The sequence below is a fragment of the Cottoperca gobio genome, chromosome 3 (assembly GCF_900634415.1).
Source record: "Cottoperca gobio chromosome 3, fCotGob3.1, whole genome shotgun sequence".
NCBI classification, from domain to species: Eukaryota; Metazoa; Chordata; class Actinopteri; order Perciformes; family Bovichtidae; genus Cottoperca; species Cottoperca gobio.
Window position 1 is genome coordinate 8,298,632 of NC_041357.1, and position 6,000 is coordinate 8,304,631.

Here is a 6,000-nt window from a genome sequence, read left to right on the forward strand (position 1 = left end):
GGCTGTCTTCTCTCGTGCACTGTAAAAGTCATTGCATATGTATGAAAGGGAGGGAGAGGCGTGTACAAGGAGACACAAGAGAGCATTGTCTGTTATAAATATGTTATTTCATTCCTCCCTTAACTTCTAACATCCTCCTGCAGGCTTGACAGGGATTCCCTAAAGAAAAATGCCAGTGAGGCTGAAGCTGATGTGACACAGCGTGTGCTGGAAGAAAGCTGAGTCATCAAATATCAATCCCTCTGGGAGCTACTAAGCAGCAGAGAGCAGCTCATATCACCTAATGCCTAGCTAGAAGAGATCCTCACACCCCCCAACCACCAACGGAGATTATCAGACAGGAGAAGACGTTGCAGAAACCCCCTCCAGCAGGAATATATCCAGCACTGGCTGCAGACGAAACAAATTTTGGCACCAGAACGCCTAACAGTGACTGCTGTCCCAGCCGCCAACAGAGCTAAGAATGGCATCGCAGTGCTTCAGCTGAACCTTCCCAACTGACTGACCCAAGTTTATAGAAACATCAACAATCAGCTGATAAAACCACCATTGTTCTCTATCAGTTTTACCTCAAACCATCAGTGTAAAGTTTGGAAGTAGGTTGCTCCTCTCAGCCCAGCCAGGCACCACCACAGTCAACCCGCCTTCACCCCGCCTCGCAGACCATGATGTTTCGCGATCAGGTGGGCGTGCTTGCCAGCTGGTTCAAGGGGTGGAATGAGTGCGAGCAGACGGTGGCTCTGCTGTCCCTCCTGAAGAGGGTGAGCCGGACCCAGGCCCGCTTCCTGCAGCTCTGTCTGGAGCACTCCCTCGCCGAGTGCACCGAACTGCAGGTCCTGGAGGGAGAGGCCAACAACCCAGGTAGGACAGCCAGCTGGTCAGACACGGTCAACGGATACATCATCCACTAAGACATGATTAAGATTTATTTAGAGGCATTGACAGCCCAGAGTTATTAATTTGTTTCTCAGACTGCATTTATCTCATGTTGGTCTTATTATGAGGTCAAGGTCGAGGTCAAGTTTGTAAAACAAACTCGTCTAAGATTGATTATTAATCATTTGTTTTCTGATCAAAAAGAAAGACACAGTAGGCAAATTGTACAACTCTTTTGTTTTGTTTTGTTTTTTCTTTTGCCCACTCATTCAAAAATTCAGAGGGCTTTCAAGGGCATCTTTTCCCAAAGGACTGTCCAAAATACTCCTGCAGATCCATCAAGAGTAATAACTAGCTGAATCACTGACGGTATGAAACTGAGCAAAGTGTTGCGCTGAACCGTAGCCAGTCAGTAAATGATTGTGGAAGGAGGTTGGGGTCGTGTATAGTGTTAGCTCAGCTGGTACTGTGGCTGGCTGTCAGTCAGTCAGTCAGTCAGTCAGTGTGCCTGCCTATAGCGCTGGAGCTCTCTCAGGGTTGGTATCACGCCAAGGCACCCAAGGGGGGTTCTGGCTGGGATTTGTTGCATCAGACTGCAGCGTGGCCATGGAAACAAAAACCCTAGCAACCAACTGGGCTCATGAAAAATAGAAAGAAGTGCTGCTGCTGCCGCGATGAAGAGCAGGCGTCTGTGTGTACCTATGGCAACATCTGCATGCAGTAACACATCTGCTGGCTTACACTGGGGTGACATAATGGCCCTGCCCTGCAGTGACACTCACACATTACACAGAGTTTCCATCAGGGTTTACAATGGGCAGTGGCTGCAGTTAATGCAGGCTGGTCTTTGTTATTGTTTAATATATGAAGCCGGAGACATCATAGCACACTACGTGAAGTTTCCCTAATCGACCCCTCCCAAGTCAGGCTGGTTCATACTGTCAGAGAGATCAAAGCAGATTGAAGACATGTGGAGGAGGTGGTGGAGGGGGGGTGATGTCTCCTTACATCCAGACAACAGGTTTTTATCTCTTTTCTTATTATGTTCAGAATACAGTGCATCATATATGAGTCAAAGAGACATTTGCTTGTGATCTTTGTGTTGGTACTTGAGTCACAGTCATAATTCACTCTTGTATTCTGTGTGAATCTTCATTCCCAGCTAGCAAGACTCTGACTTATGGTCTTGGTCAGGGGTCGGCAACCTTTACTATCAAAAGAGCCATTTTGCCCCATCTTCCACCAAATAAGATTGGTCTGGAGCCGCAAAACATATTTGATAACACTGCTTATAAATGTTATATATAGTTATACTATATTTGTTGCACTTATGAAATGACAGAATGACAATAAAGGAAACGGTTTAGATAGTATTGCTATTTTTACCTGTTTTAACAAAAGGAAAACACCAAACTCTTTTGAAGAAGTAAAAGATACACTGGCATGTTTAGGCCTACTTTGAAAAAAAAAAAAAAAATACACAGAACTATGCAGGCCTATTTGAGTCCTCCCCATATTTGTTGAATCAAATAAATATTTAATTAATATAATATAAAAATACACAAAACAAAGAAAATACAATGTAAAAATAAAATTAATACAAAAGTAACCCACTTTGAAAAACAAACAAACGCCTAATAGCTTAAAAAGAGTAAACATGAAAAAATATGCCAGTTTGTATTTAATTATGTCCGTTTTCACCCCTGTGTCAGTGTCACAATATCATCTCAAACTCCAAGATAAGAGGTGTTCCTTTTGAAAGATTGTCCACTGTGCATTAAAAAATACATAAAAATAAACATTTAGTTCCATGTTTTTGTCAAAGCTACAGGGAGCCACCACAGAGAGGTTAAAGAGCCGCATGTGGCTCCTGAGCCGCGGGTTGCAGACCCCCTGGTCTAGGTAATGCAACGTGAAGGAAATGCGCTTGTGGGTGGAAAAGGCTAGTTTTGGTTGTTTACGTAAAATAACATATTAAAAAGGTTAAAGAATAATTTCACTTGTAGCTTATGATTGGTATTTGGTGATTTGCACAATGTGCGTGTACACTGAACAGGTTGGATATCTGTGGATATGGAGGTGAGTGAGTGAGGGGCGTGACAGCAACATCGGAAACCAACATTACAGTATATCGTCATAATTACCTTGATTATGTTAATAATTTAGTTTTAATTGACCCTAATAATACTTAATTTAACACTAACATCGTGGTTTTCTTAAAGTTAAATGTATTGTAGATACACATTAGCATTTATACAGAAAGTGATGTTATTATGTTATTAGGCCTAAGTAATGCTAGTGCTTCTTTATTTTTGTTGTACTTTCTTGTGCACATTCTGTGACCAACCAAATTCCCTAATTTCAAGTTTGTAAATGTTTACACATATCTTGCTTTACTACAAATCATGTTTGCTGAAGACAGATTATTCCCAAACAAACAACTCAAACAGAATAATTTTTCAGAAGATTCAGTGACTTAAAATGAGTGTAGTTTAGCATCAGGGCAGGTTTTGTTTGTTAATGTACAGTCAAGAATGAGCTGACGCAGTAGGAAGGATTTCACCAAACATAATGACCAGATTAGATCACTGAGAAATTCACTGTCCAAGCTTTGTGCCTCTGAACAGACCATTGATGACGGCCTGCTCTCTCTGTGTGATCAGGTCAGGGATACAATGTGAGGTAACCTTATGGTTTGCAATCACTGACTACAATTACATGAATATTAGTATTTCAAGTTCTAGCTCAAGAAGATTCTCTTCCTAATGCCTGAATCTGATCAATTCAGATAAGGTCATAATCACAGTAAGCACATACACGTCAACACACCTGGATTTCCTTTCAATATTTCCATTTGTTGGAACACGTTGAACTTTTTTGTCCAGTCTGTACCTAAGATGCAGTTACAAAGCATACAACATGTAATAAAGTTATATTCAGTTTTGTCTGAAGCTCATTACTTCCAGTAATTGAGATAATGGTGTTCATGTAAATGTAGTCATTCCATACAGAGCAGCATCTGTTTTGCTCATCCCTTGGAAATGATCACATCTGTCTGATAATGAGCTGTGTTGCTTAAAGTCTTGCAAAACTTTAAAATATTGTTAATACACAAGTCAACCAAGCGTACCATACTGTAATGATTAAATTACATGGCAATTATAAAAAAAACGTTTCCCCCAGCAAAGATACTTTTGTATCATCCAGAGCACTCGTTTCCCTATTTTCAACAAGCATGGCTGTGTAATTTCAGTACAAACATTCTGTGCAACAAGCTCTGTCCCAGTGGAATCATGCTTAAGGAAATTTTAATGGACTTCTATCCTTTGTACCTCCCAGATTACATTTTGGGCCACGCCCTAGAGTTTTCTCCCACCTGTATCAGCTTGTGGTCGCTTCTCGTCCGCTGATTCAGCTAACTGAGATGGAATCAGTGGGCCTGTTTCAGCGCTGTAGACTTAACGTCAGGACACGTGCTGCTGAAAAGAGGGAGATTGAGAACGTTGTCTGGTTACGTGATCCCTCTGGTATGTTGTGGTAGGTTGTTTAAGTGCTTTTGTGCTCAAGTAAGGCAGATACACTGGTCTGCTGTTTTACTGGGCCGATACTGATCTTGTATTGATTATGGAGTATTTTATAGTTTGAAGTTTATTTTTTACCACAGCGATACAAGGATGCCTAAAAGCATATTAGTTATGTGTGTATTACTGCGTGGTTAGTCTTGATAATAAAAACAAAAAACTTTCAAGAATAAGAAAAACACTGAAAACCTGTATTTTGATCCATTTAAAAAAAAAAAAAAGCCAACGTTATTGGCAATGCAAGTCTAAAAATAGCTATTTAAAAATACATGTAAGATACTTTTTTGGTGCTTCAAATTGCTAATCCCCATAAACTCAGTCTGTTTAGGAGCAGAACCACAAATCTGCTTTTCTCCGACCATGAGCCCTTCATGCACAATTGTTCGTCTACTAACTGATAGGTAAGGAGTGCAGAAATGGAACCTGCAGGCTGTTCAAGGGTTAACATGCAGCTGGAAGTCTTGAGCTGAGTGGAAAAGCGCAACTATTTGGAAAGCGCTGTACAAATGAATGGAATCCTCAGTGACCTACTTTTCTCAGCGGCTGAGAGCCGGCCTTGTTTTGGGACCCAACGAGTGATGCAAATTTTTTTTTTTTTTGCGACTTGAGATGCAATTACAGTAAATGGTGTCATTATCTCACTGAAAGGCAGAGTAACATCATGCAGGAATTATTTTTATTGTAGTTTTTCATGCTATATTTAGGTTGTCAGTTTGTCACTCCCGTGAGTAATTTGCTTGCTTTTAAGCATTTCAGTTCAGATGTGTAATTCAGACTTTACCCAAAGTCAACCAGGGAGATTTATAATCATCCTTACCAAATCACCTCACAGAATATACTTTTGTTGAAAGTCGAACCACAGCATGAACATTTATTTCCTGGTTTTCTTCTGGGATTTCTGACAGGAGTAATCTGTAGCCTCCAGCATTTCAGTCTTAGTTATTTGGGAATGTAACTTCCTGTCCCCCCCTTAAGGAGAACAAAACTTCTTTTGAGACAATCCCAAGAGGGACAATATCAGATCAAGTTGAGAGGACATGAAGCAGAGTGCTGTCTGAAGGACGAAACACACACACACACACACCACACACACACACACACACAGGGTGTAGGGTGGTGCAAGGGGTGGGGTTAGGACAGGACAGTGGGCCTGGTGTTCTGAATGACTAACTTTATTTTTGTGTGGTGTGGTGTGGACCTGGCCAGCACGGCTGTTTGAGCTGGAAGGAGGCAGGCAGTGATTCGATATGTACAAGCAGCTGTGTTTGAAGAACTTGAAGGTGAAAGAGACGGAGGTCTGTGTTTGGGATAAGTTGCAGCAGTCACTGCGTTTAATTTTCTTGCTGTTCGGAGTTGTATCTCCATGATTGTTTGCACTTTTTGTACGTCGCTTTGGACAAAAGCGTCAGCTAAATGAACTGTAATGTTGCAGCCTCTGTAATGTAATACCACTCGTCAGCCATACGGCGGAGCTCAAGGACACTTATATAGTGTATTATATTATAGCAGTCATATTAATCCAGAAACATCATATAATAAACAC